Source organism: Lampris incognitus, chromosome 7, assembly GCF_029633865.1.
Source record: "Lampris incognitus isolate fLamInc1 chromosome 7, fLamInc1.hap2, whole genome shotgun sequence".
In the NCBI taxonomy this organism is placed as follows: Eukaryota; Metazoa; Chordata; class Actinopteri; order Lampriformes; family Lampridae; genus Lampris; species Lampris incognitus.
This window is the reverse complement of record NC_079217.1, coordinates 31,985,555-32,007,291: the sequence shown is the minus strand read 5'-3', so window position 1 is coordinate 32,007,291 and position 21,737 is coordinate 31,985,555. Positions and strand designations below refer to the sequence as shown.

The 21,737-nt window shown below is 43.6% G+C and overlaps 1 protein-coding gene across 1 annotated transcript in view; it reads left to right on the top strand.

The window, feature by feature from the left end:
* The first annotated feature begins 3,484 nt into the window (after positions 1 to 3,484).
* The window catches only part of st3gal4 (ST3 beta-galactoside alpha-2,3-sialyltransferase 4), an 83,809-nt gene continuing 65,556 nt past the window's right edge, over positions 3,485 to 21,737 (top strand). The window contains exon 1 of the mRNA XM_056283765.1: positions 3,485 to 3,844. The gene's annotated coding sequence lies outside the window, so the exon portion shown is untranslated. The remainder of the gene's footprint in view (positions 3,845 to 21,737) is intronic.

The window sequence follows — 21,737 nt, the reverse complement described above, 5'->3', positions numbered from 1 at the left end:
GCAATCTGACAGCTTTTGTTCACACTATCATTGATTAGGGATAGCAATACACACACACACACACACACACACACACACACACACACACACACACACACACACACACACACATCTGGTAAATATTGACAGGGCCCAGATAACTACATTGTTAGTTTTATTATTTTATTTGTTTACCAACAACTATCATCTCATCTCATCTCATCTCATCATCAGCTGCTTCTCCAGGGTCGGGTCGCGGTGGCAGCAAGCTAAGTAGGGCACTCTAGACGCCCCTCACCCCAGCAACGCCCTCCAGCTCCTCCTGGGGGATCCCAAAGACGTTCCCAGGCCAGATTGGACGTGTAGTCCCTCCAGCAAGTTCTGGGTCTACCCCGGGGTCTCCTCCCAGTTGAACATCCCATGCCTGGAAAACCTCCAAAGGAAGGCACCTAGGATGCATCCTAATCAGATGCCCAAAACACATCAACCGGCTCCTTTCGATGCAAAGGAGCAGTGGCTATACACCCAAATCCCTCCGGATGGATGGCCGAGCTCCTCACTCTATCTCTAAGGCTGAGCCCAGACACTCAACGGAGGAAACTCATTTCAGCCGCTTGTATAAGCGATCTCACCCTTTCAGTCACTACCCAATGACCATAGATAAGGGTTGGAACATAGGTTGACTAGTAAATTGAGAGCTTTGCCTTCTGGCTCAGCTCCCTCTTCATAACAATGGTCCGATACAACATCCGCATTACTGCTGATGCTGCACCGATCCGCTTGTCAATCTCCCGCTCCATCCTACCCTCATTTGTGAACAAGACCCTGAGATACTTGAAGCAACAACTCACCCCCAACCCGGAGGGAGCAATCCACCATTTTCCGGCAGTTGCTACAAGTCATCCGGTCCTTGTATAACCCAAGTGAGAGCTGTGTCCACATTCTTGGCACAAAGTCAAACACATTTTCGGTGGGTGTCGGACTCAGCCAAGGTTGTCCCTGGTCTCCGATTCTGTTTGTGATATTCATAGACAGGATCTCAAGGCGCAGCCCTTCCCGAGCGGAAGCGGAAGCTTCACAGCAAATGGAAGTCAGACATGGGCTGCACTAGACTACATTAGAAGTAAGCAGTTTGTTGTAATTTTATTCGTTTTTTGCGTAAATTAATATTATTGGATATATGGCAGCATATATGTGAGTTGGTGTTGTAAACACAGTCATGCTGTGCTGTCTAACGTGCTCCGCATATCTGACTTCCTGTGACATGTCCATAGCGACAGCAATGCTGTGAAATCACCCGGACGCTGCTCCACTGCACATCTGCTCTTTGCAGATGATGTGGTTTTGTTGGCTTCATCAGAACGCCACCTCCAGCACGCATTGGGGCAGTTTGCAGCTGAGTGTGAAATGACCGGGATGAGAGTCAAGCACCTCCAAGTCTGAGGCCATGGTTCTCAACTATCAACAAATTCATTAAAAATATTACATATATTTTATAATACAGCTGTACTTATTTATAGTTGGGGCAAATCTGTCAATCCATCTGTCTTGATCACATCGGCTAAAGTAGATTGACAATCCTTGCCTGAAGCGCAGTCACGTGTGTGTTTAGTCAGTCAGTCAGGTTTATTTGTAGAACCCAAAATCACAAAGCAGTCCCATATATGACACCCCCTTAGATCCTCAACTCAAATAAAGAAAAACTACATAAGAAAAACTTTATCAGAAAAAAACAGGAGAAACCTCAGGTAGAGCAACAGAGGAGGGATCCCTCATCTAGGATGGACAGATATGCAATAGATCTTGAATGCACAATATGCACAAGACTAACAGAATTATAATGTACCATTATGGATTACACACAGTGCAAGGTAATGTATAATATATACCGTCAATTCATAGAATTTAGCAAAACAAATTTCATTGTATTGGGTAATAAATATTGAAAGGAAGAGCATATGGGGTGAATCTGTTACCATCCAACACCAGGAAATCCACAGATGCAGTCAAGAGCCGGCGGGACAAAACCAGGTCTTCTCAGTGTGGTTGTGCAGAGAGAAGAGACTTCACATGCACACAAGAGGCAGACTGACACAGCATTCAAACAGAGGGAGAAGAAGAAGAGAGAAGGGATGAGGCTGATGCAGATTAGCAATAATGAACGGAACCAACCCAAACAAAGGCTTAATCTCCAGGAGGGTGGGACTGTGACCAAGGGAGGACAGGAAGTAGCACAAACAGGATGCTAGATCGCGAAGTCATCAGGCAGTCCAGAGAGAAAGAGAGAGAGAGAGAGAAGCTGGTTCCATGGTCATCAGACAGTCCAAAGAAGAAGAAAGTAAGAAGGTTGATCCTGAAAGCAAGAAATTAGAGTGACAGAAGGAGAGAGAGTCATGCAAGACCAAGAGATTTTAGACCAAGAGATTTTAGGCCAAGAGATTACTGCTAAAACCTACAGTCAAAAATACATGGAGGCTGAGAGCCTCCCAAGAGAGGATAGTTGTGACAGGACTCAGAGGGAAGTCATATTAAAAAGAAGTAAAATGACTAGTTGGAAGCTAACGAGAACAGATGGATTTTCAGTTTAGATCTGAAAAAGTCTACAGAGTCTACAATTCTCTTATGTCAGCTGGGAGACTATTCCAAATAAAGGCGGTGTGGTAGGAGAAGGTTCTGCAGCCTGCAGACTTCTTTTTAACTCTAGGGACGGAGAGGAGGCCTGCACTTTGAGAACGGAGGGCAGATACTACATAAGGCTGTAAAAGATCTGACAGATATGAGGGGGCAAGCCCATTAAGTATTTTATAGGTTACTAGTAGCACTTTAAAGTCAAATCTAGCATGAAGGGGGGAACCGGTGATGGGAGGCTAGAATCTGTGTGATATGGTCAAACTTTTAGGGTTAGTGAATATTCTAGTAGAAGCATTTCAATCGACTGGAGGTTGTTAGTGCTAGTGTGTGGCAGGCTAGAAAGAAAAGGACATAGCAGTATTCTAATCTGGATCTGGATCAGGGTCTCAGCATCAGCCATGGGAAGAACAGTCTCAGTTCAAAAGATGATTGATCAAAAATAACACCAAGAGTTTTGGCTATGGGACTTGTGAGATCACACAGCTGTCAAGAGATATCGTTACTTGATCATATAGGTGACTTTATCTGGCAGGGCCAATAACCAGAAACTCCGTTTTTTACACAGAATCGTGTGTGTGTGTGTCCCAAAATCTCCATGTTAGTACAGTTACTTTATTCCGAGAACGCCCAGACTTTTGTTGATGACAAAGCTGACTCATAACGACTCGAGCGTGACAGTGAAAAAGAAAACTATTTTTTAAATCCCTGTTGACTATACCCTTGATAAAAAAAAGGAAAAAAAAAAGACGCAACTGCTTTCATAAGCCACCGCTTTTCTTTAAGAAGCGCGCCCTATCATGTTTGGTGGTATTTAGGGATATTAAACTCAAATGCGTTTTAAACCCTGCTCGCCGTCCAGGTGGCGATCGCGGTGCTACACATGCGCATGCGTCAGCGGATGGAGGGACGGGAACGCGTTGTGCGAACACGTTGAAGTGGACCGGTGACTGCGTTGGACAGTCCCCCGCATACTGTCTGTCGGAGGAGGCATCATGGTGGTTGTACATGTCTTGTTGTCTGCCCCGTTGTGTCTGTGTGAGGGATGAGCGTCCATGCTCGTATCGGGGCTTTTGTGGGCGCCTCCCACTCCGCGCGCAGACTGAGGCAGACGCCTATTTCTCAAATCCGCAAACTGGATGTCAGAAAGCCAAGCAGCCATCGATGGAAGACATACCCCTTCTTTTAATAAACTCAAACTAAGGATTATACATTAACTAGTTTTCCACCGTCGACGGTAAGTGTAAGACTTAAGACCTTTTCGAACTAAGCGAGCAGCCTGCGTCTGTATAAGCGGGGTTTGGATGTGTACATATGTGTTGCAGTGCCTGCAGCAGTGACAGAGCACATTTGTTTATTGCGAGTTGTCACATTCATTTGGGTCTGACCAACTCATGGTTTGTAACTTAATGTCAGTACAGTTTATTTGATCTACCATGCTAGCATTGCTCCAACTCCAGGGATGGATGATGGACAGACAGACAGACAGACAGACAGACAGACGGATAAACAGTTGTTGTTTTTTGTTTTGTTTTTTGCTAAAATAGTTATCACATTCTGTTTTGTTTGCCAAGTAATGTTTAATTCACCAGGAAACTGACTTGTAGAGCTGAATACAATTAAGGAATTCACGCCATTAGATACAAGTGTAAAGGACATGAGGTTATACATGCATATGTTTGGAATTTGTTGTATTGGAAGCATTATCATATTCTAATAATAAACACAGGGCAATATTGAAACACGAATCAGAAGAATTGTCCAAAGTAGTCTCAGTACTCAGTATTAAGCATGTTGTAACTTGTTGGTAGGAAACATGTAAATGCTTTTTTTTTTAATCCAGCGGTTCTCAAACCTTTGTTTGGGTGAACGCCCTCCAAACAAGTACCCAGCCCTCCTGCTGTCCCCCACTAGTGAGAAAGCAATTCTGACCTTTACATGTTCATGAGTAAACCTGTGTGATTTTTAAAGCAATAACTGACATATGCCCAGTACATTCATTGCCATCAAAGGCCAACCATCTGATACAGTTGTGTTGTATACCTACAATTTTGGAGCCAACAAATGTCAGTGTATTTGTTAAATTCTAAATTAATGAGCTCTGCTTTCCCTTTGATTGAACATAAATTTATTTTCATGTTAAGTTGGAACAAATTGGCAAGGAATAAAAAAAGACCAGCTGACAATCAACTGTCATGATTGCAACAAAAGTGTATGTACACTGAGCCAAATCAGATTTATTGGCAGGATTTTGGCTGGTAGGATAAACCTTATCAAATGCAAACTATTTAGAAATATCTGAACTGAACAGAAGTGGGCACTTTAAGTCCACTGGGCTGGAGATGAGCACTAGTGAGAGCTCTGTTCTTGGTGAGTCCAAGCTAATAATTTCACAGAAGAACGAGAAGCCAACTTTAGCCTGAGAATGCCTCAGGCTACCAGATTTAGCCAGCTGCAGTACTTGTACTGTGTAAGCAGCACATGGCTGAACCCTGCTCAACCAGGTAGGAAGTTGAGAAATCCAAAGAGGAGAAGCTGGGTCCTCTGTTAGAGTGCAGGGTAACGCTGACAGTATGCATGGTATCTGTAGGTATCAGAGAGTTCAGTTTAATATCTTTTAAGACATTTTTAAGACAAAATACATGAAATTGCAGGAGTGACGTGAGTACAGATCATACCAGGTTTCAGTTGACAAGTGGCACAAGTAGGGGCAAATGGGGGACCGTTTTAAAAGGGAGCCACAAAGAGGCCATGTTTGTTCAGAGGAATTAACTTAATGCTTTACAAATTTGTTCCAGTGTAGCTCGCTCCATAAGTATTACATAGGTGAAATTATTGTTTGACACTTGGGTTCATTACTTTTTGAGCAATGTAAATTTTTCTCAACAGTGGACTGTAGCAGGTAAGTATAGGTTCAGTAAAGAGGCAAACATTATGTACTTAGGCTTAGGTTTTAAAGACAAGTAAAGAGAAGCACTGAGGAAAAAACAAAAAACAAAAAACAACTTTCATCTCTGTGGCTGCTCCAGGCACTGTAAACGGAAACAGAACTTTTTCTCTGAGCTCCTTATGAACCAATCAGGAGAGTTCTTTGCAAGCTATTTCCCCTTTTGGTCCCTATTTGTTATCAGTCAGTTTGTGAGTTCACAAGGCTCTTACGCAGAAGATAGGAGGCAGATTATTGTGTAGTATGTTCTCAAAATATTGCTAGTTCTTGATAACTTCCGAACACTTAGCCCCACTTTAAGACCTCATAAATTCAATTGGAAAACAATTCAACGACTTTTAAGGCCTAATATTAGTGAAATTAAATCTAAGACGTTTTAAGACTTTAAGGACCCACTATTGACCACAAAACATCCCACTGTTGTTTGGAAAGTCCCCTGGGTCTTGTCACTTTTAAGGTTGATTAGATGTTCTTGGATAAAGGATACAAGAAAAAAGGACACAAGGACACACCATCCTTAAGAAATGGATATGTACACAATGAATTCATACATTACAGTGCCTGATAACATAACAATGTAAGGTGCATATGGGTGCGTCAGCTGTTCAGCAACCTCTCTGTGGAAAGAAACGTACTGAGACAGATGGTGTGTGATTTGATGCTCCGGTAACCTTTTTTAGATGGTAGAAGCGAGAACAGCGCATGAGCAGGGTGGCTGGTGTCTTTAATGATGTTTTGGGCTTTCCTTTTGCAGTGAACGGTGTAAATATTATGAAGTCGTGATAGTTCTATGCCAATGATTTTTGCTTCTGTCTTTACAGTCCTTTGAAACAGTGTGCAGTCAGGTTGCCAAACCACACTGTGATACAGCCTGTCAAGACACTCTCCATGGTACTGCCATAAAAGTTCATAAGAGTTTTGGTACTCATACCAAAACCCTTGAGAGGCCTCAGAAAATACAGTTGTTATGCATGTAATTTTGTTGCACTATATTTTGTTCTCATTATACTATAGTCTATGTCGTCCATAGGGTTAGTGGTTGTGTCAGGAAGGGCATCCGACGTAAAATCTTGCCAGATCATTATGCGGATTGACAAGACCGCCATCGGTGTTGTGCCCTCACAGGGCACCGATGGAAACTGTCGATTCCGCTGTGGCGACCCCTGGGAAACAGGGAACAAGCCGAAAGAAGAAGAAGAAGATACTATAGTCTATGTAACTGTGCATTGATATCTGTATGATGTGGGCTATGTGACCTGAGTTGAATAAGTAAAAGAGAAAACGGAGCTAAGCTCAAGTTCCTCATAACAACGCGTCTGTGTCTCTATTAAGACAACGTTGGGCTAAGGTTGAATGTGTGAGTGATAAGAACATATACAATTGGCGGCGACGATTTGCAACTTACAATCGGCACAGTGCGCCATTTTGCATGAGTGAAGGATGAGAAAAACGTCACAAGGGAGTAAAACGAGGAAGGGGTACATTTATCAGAAGAAGCATCTGCACAGATGCAAGCCATGAGTAGGCTGTTGTAGAGAGCTAAGCTAACTGCCGCTAACTTGGAGAAAAGACCAAGCGAACATACAACAGATAAATAATGGCTGGAGATAATGGACAGTTTTAATAGCTCCACAGATGATTGGGCAACAAATTTTGAAAGATCAGCGCAGTAGTGTCTGGCTAACAACTGTAAGGGAAAGAGCAGTCCCACTTAGTGTAATGGGAGCTAAAACCTATAACTTGCTCTGTAGCCTATTGGCTCCCACAAAATCAGCTGACAAGTCTTAAAGATACCGTGGATGTGCTGCAGTCACCTGAACCCAAAGCCACTTATTATTGCTGAACATTTTAGGTTCCACAAATGAAACCAGCTGAAAACTGAGTCAATTGCAGATTTTGTGGCTGAGCTTAGAAGACTGACTGAGCACCGTGCTTTTGGATTGAACCTGACAGATGCACTGAGAGATAGATTTGTATGTGGGTTGCGCAGTGAGAACATACAGAAAAGACTCTTAATGGAGAGGGTGCTGACATTAACCAATTGAAATAGCCACTTCAATGGAAACAGCTGCCAAAGACACATTGGAATTACAAGAGCAGACGGCACAATAGTGCACTGTATACAAAATAGACAGGGGACAACAGAGAAATATCACATGCTTTCGGTGTTGAAAGAAATCACACTCCAGCTGACTGTTGGTTTAAAGACAAGGAGTACAGACAATGTCAGAATCCAGGTCACATTCAGAAAATGTGCAAAGCTAGAATAAAAGAGAAAAGGTTTCACAAATACAAAACGAAAAACCAAAATGTGCATGATGTTGATGAAACTAACACTTTTGATTCAGACTCTAATGATCTAGCTTACTTTGATGTAAGCTCACTCAAAGGTCACAACAGGGGAATCATATGAATTCTCCTGTTGAATTCCCCTCATTTCATTTTTATCATGTGCCTGCACATTGTTTTTAATGACAATAAATTGAATTGAATTGAAATGAATATGGGTTTCACCCAAAGTGGAGGGAGTGACACTGAATATGGAGCTGGACACTGGGTCCGCATTATCTGTGATCGCCAATAAAGATTACCAGGCACATTTCTCACACTTGGAATTATAGTCTATGGCTGTGATGCTAAAACATACACTGGGGAGAGGATAACACAAATGGCAGCAGTCAAAGTGAAAGTCCAATATGGTGATCAGAAGTGTGTGTTGCCCCTGTATGTCATCAAAAGAGAAGGTGTGCCCCTTTTGGGATGTGAGTAGCTATGAGAAGTGCGACTAGATTGACAATTGATCAAGGAAATGCAAGCTACCAAAGTCATTGGAAAACCGAGCAACCACTCTACAATGGGAAGACTGAATCAGATGCTCACAAAGGCAGGACAAGTCTTCCAAGAGGGCATTGGGAGGCTAAAGCACATGAAAGTGCAGATTGCGCTAGAAGACAATATAGCTCCAAATTTACACAAAGCTCGCCCGGTGCCTTATGCTCTTCACCCCAATGTGGAGAATGAGCTTCAAAGACATTCTATCTAAAGTGGTCTGAGTGAGCGATGCCAATTGTTTCAGTGGTAAAAAATAATGGTACAGTATGCATCTGTGGGGATTTCAAAGTAACCATTAACCCGGTACTGAAAGCTGAACAATACCCCTTACTGCATATAGATGACATCTTTGCTGCACTGGGCCAATGTAAGCGGTTTTCAAAAATCGATCAGGCACAGGCATATCTACAGATGGAGATGGATGGAAATACCTGATGATCAACACCACAAAGGAGCTTTATCAGTATAACTGCCTGGTGTTTGGCATAGCTTCAGCCCCAGCAATATCGAAGAAAGCCATGGAACAAGGCATACCAAACACAGTGCTATCTGGACGATATTGTAATCACAGCAGCAAATGACGAAGAACATATTGCCAACTTGGAAATGGTCCTTAAGAGGCTAGAAGATTTTGGATTAAGGGCTAACAAAGCCAAGTACAAGTTCTTTCAGGATTCCATTGAGTACTGTGGTCACAAAATTGATAAAGATGCACTACACAAATGCAAGTACAAAATTGATGCTGTTCTAAAGGCACCGCTACCACAGAATGTCTCCCAACTGCATTCTTTCTTGGGCTTGGTAAAGTATTACTGTAAATTTCTGCCCAACCTCCCAGCAGTCCTTCACCCATTGAACTGTTTGCTTGAAAGTGGGAATAAATGGTGCTGGTCCAAGAGTGTTTTCAAAGAGGCGAAACGGTTAGTCACCTCAGACAATGTGCTAACACACTACAACCCCAAGCTGCCACTCAAGCTTGCCTGTGATGCTTCCCCATACAGGATCGGAGCGGTGTTATTACACAGGTTTGCTGATGGAACAGAGCGCCCGACAGCATTTGGATCCAGGTTCTTAAATGCAGCCGAATGTAACTGTGCTCAAATTGACAGGGAAGCCCTGAGTCTGGTCTGGGAGGTGAGGAAGTTTAATCAGTACTTGTACGACAAGCACTTTACGGTACTCACTGATCATCAGCCCCTGGTGCCTATCGTCAATCCAGCAAAGGGAGTTCCAGCAATGGCTGCTGCATGAATTCAGCGGTGGCCATTGTTTTTGGGTGCCCACACCTACAGTATTGAGTACAAAGGAACTCACCAGCATAGGAATGCTGATGGACTTTCCCAGCTTCCATTGGAGTCTCCATCACCAGAAAATATGAAAGAACCAGCAAACATGTTCCACATGGCTCATTACCAGTTACAAGTGGAGAAATTGGGCATGAGTCAGGTCACGACTCTACCTTGTCCAGGGTGTATGACATAACACTGAATGGTTGGCTAAACAAGGGTGACCCATCTATGCCAACTTATTCCAGTCGACATGAACAGCTAACAGTGAACCAGGGATGTGTTTTGTGGGGTGCAAGGGTTGTCATACCTTCAAAGCTGTGTTTCAAAGTCTGGACTGTATTGCATGAAGGGCACTTGGGCATTGTGAAAATGAAGTCTTGCCCGAAGCTTTGTATGATGGCCGAGAATCGATAAACAGCTGGAAGCTTTGGTAAAGACATGCAGTGGGTGTCAACAGACCCAAAAATCTCCATCAACAGCACCTGCACATGTGTGGGAGTGGCCTACCAAGCCTTGGCAGTGGGTGCATATTGATAATGCAGGACCTTTCCTCAACCCCTTTTCCCTTGTCGTGGTTAATGCACACTCAAAATGGCCTGAGGTTTTCTGCACGAAGACAGCAACCTCCTCAAAAACTGTTGACCATCAGGTTGTGAGTGATAATGGCACACCTTTCACTTCTGAAAAATTCCAATGCTTTGTCAGGAAGAATGGTATACAACACACCACCATTCTGCCATATCACCCGGCTTGCAACGGGCAAGCGGAACACTTTATCCAGCCCTTCAAGCAATCCATCAAGGCCATGGACAAAGACAGTGGGTCACTAAAGCACAAAATTGCAAACTTCCTGCTGGCATATTGGAACAGTATGCATGCCACAACTTGACAGGCACCAGCAATGCTTTTCCTGGGACATCCACTGAGACCATATTTGGACTTACTGAAACCCAACCTAAACCAGCCTGTACAGTGGAAACAGTCTGACTATAACCTACATTCTAAAATATGACCATTTCGCACCTTCCGCATTGGACAGAATGTACAGGCCAGAGACTAATAAAACAATGCTCAGAAATGGCAGTTGGGCACCATTGCATCACAGATTGGACCGTTAACCTACACTGTCAATGTGGGTCATGACATGGTCTGGCATAAACATGTTGATCAGCTGCTGGATGAGGATGGACAGACGGTCATGAACTCAGAGCACATATCACTCATATGGACCTGAGTGTAGAAGTCAAGTGCCTGACATCACTGAAGTTGATGATGGTGGCTCTGAGACAGTTGCACCCACAGCTCTAAGTCGTACTATTAGTGTGACTCCAACACCTATGAGGCGTTACCCAGAAAGAGTTCATAGACTTCCAGAGAAACTCAGAGACTGACACGTAAATAGATGTAGTTCACCATTAGTTAAAGCATGTAGTTAATATGACCTCCTATATGTTACTGTAAGTTGCTAATGTGAGCATCAATGCTGTGAGGGAGGAATGTTATATATGGAATTTCATTGCACTATATTTTGTTCTCGTTATACTAGTCTATGTAACTGCAAATTGATATATGTGTGATGTGGGCTACATGACCTGAGTTGAGTAAGTAAAAGAGAAAACAGAAAGCTCAAGTCCCTCATAACATGTCTGTGTCTCTATTAAGACAATGGTTGGCTAAGGTTGATTGTGTGTGTAATAAGAACATACAACAACAATCTCTGCTGTGCCTTCTTGAGGATGCAAATGGCGCTGAGAGACCATGTGAGGGGGTCTGTGATGTGGAAACTTGAGAATTCTAAAACTGTCCACAATTTCAACAGATGACCGTTGATGGAAAAGAAATGTGTTTTTCTCTGATCTTTCCAGAATCAACAGTGATTTCTTTTGTCTTACTGACATTTAGAGATAGGCTGTTATCATGGCACCATATAGTTAAATCTTTCACTTCCCTCCTATAGGCCCTCTAATTTAATAATCATAATCATAATCATAATAATAATATAATCTACTACTACTGCTACTTTCGGCCGCTCCCGTTAGGAGTCGCCACAGCGGATCATCCGTTTCCATTTCTTCCTGTCTTCTGCATCTTCCTCTGTCACACCAGCCACCTGCATGTCCTCCCTCACATCCGTAAACCTCCTCTTTGGCCTTTCTCTTTTCCTCTTCCCTGGCAGCTCCATATTCAGCATCCTTCTCCCAATATACCCAGCATCTCTCCTCCACACATGTCCAAGCCATCTCAATCTTGCCTCTCTTGCTTTGTCTTTGACCGTCTAACTTGAGCGGCCCCTCTAATATAACCATTCCTAATCCTGTCCTTCTTCGTCACTCCCAGTGAAAATCTTAGCATCTCCAACTCTGCCACCTCCAGCTCCGCCTCCTGTCTTTTTGAAAAGCACTGTAGTGGTTATTATTATTATTATTTAAAGGCACCTTTCATGACACTCAAGATCACCTTACATCACATACAATAAAACAAAGCAGTAAAAACGTTAGTGCAATCAACAATAAAACACAATAAGCAAACATCAGGAGTTAAAAAAAAAGATGAATTGGATGCTGTTAAAGTGAGTATGCTAGTTTAAAAAGGTGGGTTTTAAGAGCAGTTTTGAATTCTGTAATGGAGTCCAGTAAGTGGATGTGACGGGGAATGGAGTTCCAGAGTTTGGGTGCAGCATAGGAGAAAGCCCTGGCACTCATTGTGCTGAGGTTGATGGCTGGTAGTGCCAACAGACCTGCTGGTGAAGACCGCAGGGAGTAAGATGGAGTGTAAGTCTGAAGGAGGTCTGTGAGATAAGCAGGGTATTGATTATGAAGAGCTTTGAATGTTAATAGTCAAATTTCAAAGTTAATCCGCTGCAACACAGGACACCAGTATAATTGAATCGGCAGGAGAGAGAGATGGTCAGTGGACTTTGAATGTGTAATAATCTGCTGCAGAATTCTGGATGAGTTGAAGATGGTAAGTAAGTTTGTTGAAAATGCCTGCCAGGATCGCATTGCAGTAGTCAATGTGTGATGTGACTTTGGTCACATCACGCATTGACTGAAGCATTGACTAAGACATCCGTGAAGTGTTGTGTTAAAACAGGGCATAGTCTGGAGATGTTTTGTTTGGCAGATGGAAAAAGGCAATCACTGTCACTTATTAGTCGAATCACTGTGGTGTCATCTGTGAATATGATGATGCTGTTGTTGTCATATGTGGCAACACAGCCATGCATAAACAGACTGTATAATAGGGGAGTGAGACAGCAGCCCTGAGGTGCACTGGTCCTATGGACTAATGTGGATGGTTTCCTCTGGGGACTCTGGTTTCCTCCCACAGTCCAAAGACATGTAAGTCAGGTGAATTGGCCATACTAAATTGTCCCTAGGTATGAATATATGTGTGTGTGTGTGTGTGTGTGTGTGTTTGTGTGTGCGTGTGTCAGCCCTGGAATGGCCTGGGGGTCTGTCCAGAGTGTCTCCCCGCCTGCTGCCCAATGACTGCTGGAATAGGCTTCAGCACCCCCCCGACTCTGAGAGCAGGGTAAGCGGTTCAGATAAGGGATGGATGGATGGATGTTTTACTTATCCTCACAGTCTGGGCCTACCTGTCAGGAACTCAAATAGCTAATTACAGATAGAGTTGCGCAGACCAAGACCTCTGAGTTTCAACACCAGTTTGAATGGTACAATTGTATTAAAAGCAGAACTGCAATCAGTAAACAACATTCTGACATAGGTATTTTTTCTTTTCAAGGTGTACTAAAGCAGTATGCAGAGCAAATGAGATAACGTTATTAGGGGTGGGAATCTAACAATTCGATTCTATTTCGATTCTTGGGGTCAGGATTCAATCCATAATTTATTTTCGATTCAAAAGGATTCCCGATTCAAAATCGATTCCAGATTTGCCACACAGGGTTGCTAATTTCAGGATCTACTCAAGTCCGCTGTGTGCTAAGAAAGGTGGTGTGGCAAATTATGGCATGAAAGCAGACTAAAGTGTGTATAAGAGTATGTAGTTTTTATATTTTAAAACATATCAGTTGATTGCAATAATATTAACACACAAAGGCAAACCTAACCTTTCTCAGTAAAAAAAGACCCCCTGATGCGATGGTATGTCATACTTTGGCTCAATTGTCTGGATCATAAATCTAAATCCTTCATTGTCGACTATGCTGTAGGGGCGCAGGTCTTTTGAAATGAAACAGGCGATGGAACTATTTTATTTTATTATTTTTTTTGCCCGTTCAGAATTGGCTGGGAGTTTGGTAAAGTGGTGCAGTGTGCGTTGGTTGTTTGTTAATGTTGCAGGAGGTCATTGTTCCATTTCTTCCAACTCTGGGTGATAGCGTATGATGTGAGACCTAACATTTGTAGTGTTCCCGAAATACTTCACTTTCGTTTTGCAAATCTTGCATATTGAATGAGTCATCCCCGGGAGATTCTAAAATCTTAAATGCGCCCAAACGCTTGCCTTCAGTGATGATAGGACTGGCTGAATTTGTTGCTGCTCAATTTTTAGAAAGGCTACCAAGAGCTAACATTAGCCCCGACTGACTAGGCACTGCTGTGTTTTCCGTAAGCCGGAACAGGTCCGCAGCAAGTCAACATTGCCAGCAGCGAAGAGGCTAATTAAGACTGAAAAAAAAATGTTTTAAAAAATATTTTTTTAGATGTGTGTGTGTGTGTTTGTGTGTGTGTGTGTGTGGGCCCTGTGATGGCCTGGCGGCCAGTCCAGGGTGTCTCCCCACCTGCCGCCCAGTGATTGCTGGAATAGGCCCCAGCATCCCCGCGACCCTGAGAGCAGGATAAGCGGTTAAGACAATGGATGGATGGATGGATGAATCAATAAGAATTGTTTTAGTATTAAATGATGAGACAAGTCAACAAAACCCAGGGCACAACGACCTACAGCGATACACAGTCGGCTAAGCAGCACTACCTAAATTTCAACAGATAGCAGTAACGTGTCATCTAAAACCCGTAACATCTTCCTTTTCCGAAATAAGAAATATCTCATTAAATTCCAGAACTAAACTGTACTTATGTATTTGTGTACTTCATACTTATCCCTCCATTGCTGAACATGACATAAATATTACAAGCTTTCATGCATCAAAAACCTTGGAGTGTTTCTCCAAGATCTCCTGTAGGGGGCCTGTGTCTCTATCATTAACCAGGAACACATCCTTCCAGTTCAGTCTGAGCTTTTCCAGCCATCTGCGGCCTAGCAGAGCTGGACAGTTTCCTTTAATGATGTAGAGTGGAAGAATCATTTTCTGTTTGTTGTGTTCCACTGTCACGTCCGCAACGCCTAACACTGGAACAGCCTCACCCATGTACGTCCTTAATCTCAACTGTGTCATCCGTAGAGCAAGGTGCTGCAGCTTCTCCTTATAGACAGCTTCTGATACCATGGATACATGTGTACCAGTGCCTACTTGCATCAGCACTGCTTGGTTCTCCAACAGTGGTGTGACCCAGTATCATAACTGTCCCTCACAGATAGAACACTGTGTCATCGTCAAGACTCACAGCTGCTCTGCTCATCCTGGTCATGCTCCATCTTATTCACGTTTCTTTTTGCTTCTGTGGAAGCCACTTTCCTTCTTTTCAATGTGCTGTTTGTGTGTTTGGGTCTTTTTTGTTTTACAGGCATGTTCAATATGGCCTTTCTTACCACAGTGTCTGCAGTCTAAGTCTCTACACCATCACTCTGATTCCTGATGCCATGTTTTACCGCAACGGTAGCATGGCTTGCCAGCTGCTGCCTTGTTCTTGAACTCATAAGACAACTGATGCACTTGTGTTGATGCCCTTAGTTGCTGTGCTTCACTAACAGCCATCTCCATTGACGTGCTTATCGTTATGGCCTTTTTCAGTGTCAAATCAGCCTCAGAAAGTAGTCGTTTCTGGATGGACTCACAACATAGGCCACACACCAATCTGTCACGTATGGTTTCATTGAGCACACATCCAAATTCACAATGTTCAGATAACCGTTTCAGTGCAGCTACGAACTGTGAAACAGATTTCCCCCTCTTCCTGGTTCCTTTTATGGATTCTGAACCGCTCTGTGATGATCAGTGGCTTAGGAGAGTAGTGATTTCCCAGTATTTGGACTATCTCATCATATGATTTGTCCCCTGACTTGTCAGGTTGCACTAAACTGCGCAGTAGGTTGAATGGTTTTCCTCCCATAACACTCAAGATGGTTAGCACTACAACCTCTCCATTAATCTTGTTAGCATGTATAAAATACTCAAACCTTTCAGTGTATGCGCTCCACTGCGCTGTGTTTTCTTCAAATGGTCCTGTTTCCTATTAATGCTGCCATTTTCATATACTCGTATCGGTTGTTTTCCACTGATTTCAGCAATTTGCCTTAAATGTATGCTTCTTTATGCTAATTTTCCTTTTTAGCCAGTCCACTCTGTCTATTTCTTTTTGCCGTTTCATTTGACATACTGCCCTTCTTTTCTCCTTTTTCTTTCCGTCTCCTTTCCACCGCGGAGATTCTGCCTTATCACTCAGCAGTGCTGTCCTCTGTTCGAGTGCCGTCTTCTCTACTATATGGTAGCCACCTTGCTAGCTTGTAGCTAAGTTAGCCGCAACCTCAAGCTGTACAGCCGCGAGAAAAAAACTTGTATAAGTCGGACTTTCTACCGAAAATAATAAACAGAACGTGGGAACGTATTACCTCGTCGCCAGTTTTGTTGTATACTCCTATTTCTACTTCAGTATAACTTCTAATAAAGAGGCAGGAGACGAGGAGTATTTTACATGGTCAGATGTACTCTTGTCGGAACCCCGGTATCCGCATAACCATAACACACAAGGTACACAAGGGTAGCGTGACAGTATCTCAGAAGGGACAAACCTAGATGGCCAATACATAACACTGAGCTCCTCCTTAAATGCCCAATATTCCCTTGCTGCCAGTGGAGTTTCATCTCTATGTTCAGGCCAGCCACGCAGAGTTACAGATTTCACAGCCTGGAGTTGCTCTTCATTGTCGGTGTGCTGCCGGATCTGTATGAGTCGCTGGTCTGTGACATTGAGGTAGTCAGCCTGGTTGTTGAGCTACACATCCAGCTGCTCTGTCTCTAAACTACAGACAGCGTGCTCGTTGTGCATGGACCCTGCGTGTGTTTGACAGTGGTCCTGCTGAGGGTATCAAGAAAGCACCAAGTAAGCAAGCAACATTTTATTTATATAGCACTTTTAAAAACACACAATTACAAAGTGCTTTACACTCCATACACAAAATACAAATATAAAATAAATTGAATGAATATAAAAACATGGCATCGGGAGTAACGGATCAAGCTAAAAATGAAACAAAACAGAAGCAAGGGGTGGGAATCTACTAAAAGGCTTGTCGGAAAAGATGGGTTTTTAGAAGCCGCTTAAAACAGTCAAAAGATTCAGCAAATTTAATGGATTGGGCGATATTATTCTAGAGGCTCGGGGCTAAAACTGCAAAGGCGCGGACCGCAGTCACCTTTTGTTTTGCAGCTGGAGTGAGGAAAGGATAAAAGACAGAGGTTTGAGGATCGGAGTGGTCGGGAAGTGGAATGAGGAATGAGAAGATCAGAAATATAACTGGGGGCAAGATCACGCAGTGCTTTAAAAGTAATAAATAAAATCTTATATATTATTCTGAAATTTACAGGAAGCCAATGGTGGGATGCAAGAATAGGGGTAATATGGGACCTACGGCTAGTTCTAGTTAGTAGTCTAGCAGCTGCGTTCTGAGCCAGCTGTAGACGATTAGAAGTAGCTTGACTGAGACCAGAGTAGAGGGAGTTACGGTAATCTAGATGGGAAAAAAATGAAAGTGTGAATTTTTCGATATCCTTAAAAGACAAAATATTTCTGATTTTTGCAATATTTCGCAGCTGAAGGAAACGGGATTGGACAAGTTTAGTAACATGTTGATTGAAAGACATTCTGGTCAAAGATGATACCAAGATTTTTAGTGGTAGGTTTGATGTTTGAATGAAGTGGATTAATAAACTTATCACTCACGTGCATCTCTGGCTGTAGCTCTGCAGCACCAGCAGCATGCTCTACAGACGCTTCGGGGCACTCAGAAGGGGCTTGCTGAATATGGTGATGAGGGGCTTGAATTTAGGTGGTGCTGCTTTGCCGGCTGTATATCGCTGTAGGGGCGTTGTACCCCGCATGTGGTTGTGTCCCGGATGTTGTTGTGCTCCGAGCCAGATAAAAAGAGTATGTCAGCACTCATGACTCGTCTCGTCATTTAACACCGAAACATGGGGTAGAAGTGAGTGAATGATAGCGACGCTTACCTTTTTCTCCCAAGGGGACGTGAATATTAGCTTACCAGTTTAAGTGTGGTAAAGTTAAAGTTAGCGAGTATACCAGAGCTAAATCCTGGCAGCAGTGAACGTGATTCCTCTGGGGCAGATTTTTGGGATTACGGTTTAGCAACAGGACTACGTGAGAAACCTGCGGAGGTCCAAGCGGCTACTCTGAGGAGTCTAATGGGCCCTGAATGCAGGCATGCATACAAGCCCAATCTGGAATTAACTGAGGAGGAGCAGAAAGATGTGAAGAAAATTCTGGATGCGCTTGAGACATACTTCAAACCCATCAAGAATATGATTGATGAGCGATGCATCTTTGCTGTTGCAAACAGGAGGATGGTGAGTCAATTGACAGTTTTGCTACTCGCCTTAGGGAGAAGGCTGCTGCATGTGGTTATGGGGCGCTGAGAGATGAACTGATCAGGGACAAAGTTGTACTTGGCATTGCAAATGAGGGCACACGCAGACTTTTGTTGAGGGAGAAATATTTAACGCTGACGGCTGCAGTGGAGACATACCGTGTTGCGCAGCTGATAGATATGAGGCCGAGGGCTATTGACCAAGAAAGGCCACGCATAGACGGCATCAATGCAACATTCAGGCAGCTATCTAAGGAAAATTTCCCGGTCGTAGAGAAGCAACAGAGACAATATGATACGTCTACAAATAGCCTTTCCGCATGTAGATACTGTGGCACTTTGCATGGGTGCGGAAATGTGCAATGCCCAGCGTATGGCAAGGGGTGCAGAGCCTGTGGCATGGCTAATCATTTTGCAAGACTGTGCATCACAACCAAGAGAGTGGGGGCACGAGTTCATTCTGTGGACAATTTAATTCTAGGCCAGGACAGCAGCAGCGCCGAAAATTACGTTTATTCAAACGAATGTATTGGGGCTGTGGGAGGAAAAGAAAAAAAGTGGTTTGTCACTCTTCAACTGAACAACAAGAAGCAGCAATGTCAACTCGATTTGGGAGCTACGTACACTACCGTTCAAAAGTTTGGGATCACCCAAACAATTTCGTGTTTTCCATGAAAAGTCACACTTATTCACCACCATATGTTGTGAAATGAATAGAAAATAGAGTCAAGACATTGACAAGGTTAGAAATAATGATTTGTATTTGAAATAAGATTTTTTTTACATCAAACTTTGCTTTCGTCAAAGAATCCTCCATTTGCAGCAATTACAGCATTGCAGACCTTTGGCATTCTAGCTGTTAATTTGTTGAGGTAATCTGGAGAAATTGCACCCCACGCTTCCAGAAGCAGCTCCCACAAGTTGGATTGGTTGGATGGGCACTTCTTTGAGCAGATTGAGTTTCTGGAGCATCACATTTGTGGGGTCAATTAAACGCTCAAAATGGCCAGAAAAAGAGAACTTTCATCTGAAACTCGACAGTCTATTCTTGTTCTTAGAAATGAAGGCTATTCCATGCGAGAAATTGCTAAGAAATTGAAGATTTCCTACACCGGTGTGTACTACTCCCTTCAGAGGACAGCACAAACAGGCTCTAACAGGTACTATTTAATGAAGATGCCAGTTGGGGACCTGTGAGGCGTCTGTTTCTCAAACTAGAGACTCTAATTTACTTATCTTCTTGCTCAGTTGTGCAACGCGGCCTCCCACTTCTTTTTCTACTCTGGTTAGAGCCTGTTTGTGCTGTCCTCTGAAGGGAGTAGTACACACCGGTGTAGGAAATCTTCAATTTCTTAGCAATTTCTCGCATGGAATAGCCTTCATTTCTAAGAACAAGAATAGACTGTCGAGTTTCAGATGAAAGTTCTCTTTTTCTGGCCATTTTGAGCGTTTAATTGACCCCACAAATGTGATGCTCCAGAAACTCAATCTGCTCAAAGAAGTGCCCATCCAACCAATCCAACTTGTGGGAGCTGCTTCTGGAAGCGTGGGGTGCAATTTCTCCAGATTACCTCAACAAATTAACAGCTAGAATGCCAAAGGTCTGCAATGCTGTAATTGCTGCAAATGGAGGATTCTTTGACGAAAGCAAAGTTTGATGTAAAAAAAATCTTATTTCAAATACAAATCATTATTTCTAACCTTGTCAATGTCTTGACTCTATTTTCTATTCATTTCACAACATATGGTGGTGAATAAGTGTGACTTTTCATGGAAAACACGAAATTGTTTGGGTGATCCCAAACTTTTGAACGGTAGTGTATAATGTCATGAGTTTCAAGGACAAACTGCGGATTGCACCCAGAGACAATCTCGTGCCAAGTAGCACCAAACTCAGACTCTACTAAGGACAGTTGATGCCCTCCATGGGCCTGTTTGTGACACGAGTGTGTTGTGCGTGGCCGCAGATACATTCTAGATTTCAAGATAGTTAAGACGAGTCAGCAGCCATTGCTCCCAGGGTCCACCTGTGAGGGCCTTGGGCTCATGAATTTTACCATTCCAGTAGACCTTAATGCTGTGGACAATGTTCAAGCCAGGCCCCTGACTAAGGACACGCTGGTTAGTAAATACCAAGATGTTTTCACTGCCCTAGTCGACTCCGTGCCAGGTGAGGTGCATTTTGTGTTAGATACAGCAATTTGGCTGCATCTCAGAGTGCACCTTGCAATGTTCCAGTCACTATGCAGAAAGCAGTGAAGGCATGGCTCGACCAATACGAAGGCCATATTACTCCAGCTACAGAACCAACAGACTGGATTAGTAATATGGTGATTGTTAAGCAACCTGACAAGCTGCGGCTATGCATTGATCCAAAGCACCTCAACCAAGCGCTGAGGCGATCACATTACATCATGCCCACACTAGAGGATGTACTCTACAAGCTCCCTAAGGCAAGGGTTTTCACTCGTGGACGCCAGGGATACCTTCCTTCAAAGCAAGCTTGATGAGCCCAGCAGCTACCTGACCACTTTTTGAATGCTCTGGGGTCAAAAACGCTGGTTGACGCTTCCCTTTAGTGTGTCTGTGGCCCCAGAAGTGTACCAATGCAAACAGCACGAGCTGCTGGTTTGGCTCAATGGGGTGGAGCCCATAGCTGATGACATTCTCGTCGTGGGCTGTGGCAAAACAGATGAGGCAGACTGAGACCATGATACCAAGCTGCTGGCCCTAATGGACCGATACAGGCAGGTCAAGCTGTGACTTAGCCTGAAAAAGCTCCAATTCAAGGTGCCAGAGGTCCCCTTCCATGGGCACATCCTGTCTTCCATGGGTTTAAAGGCAGATACAGAGAAGGTGAAAGTGGTTGTGGAAATGCCACCCCCATCAGATGTGAAGGCTGTGCAGCGGTTTGTTGGATTCGTCACCTACCTGGCCAAATTCCTGCCACAGCTTTCGGAGGTGTGCAAGCTGTTGAGAAGACTCATGGACAAGGACACAGTCTGGCACTGGCTCCCAAAGCATGATGCAAAAGTGGAAGAGATAAAACAGCTGGTGACAACACCTGTGTTGTGCTACTACGATGTGGCAAAGGCCGTCACTATTCAGAGTGATTCAAGCCAGCATGGCCTGGGCTGCTGCCTGATGCAGTAGGGTCGCCCTGTCGCATTCGCTTCGAGGGTCCTCACACCAACAGCAGAATTATGCTCAAATCGAAAAGGAGTGCCTCAGCATTGTGTTTGCGTGCCAGCGTTTTCACCATTATCTGTATGGATGCGACAGCATTACAGCAGAGACCGATCACAATTCCCCTACAGCGATACACAGCCGGCAAAGCAGCACCCCTAAATTCCAACAGATGGCAGTAACATGCC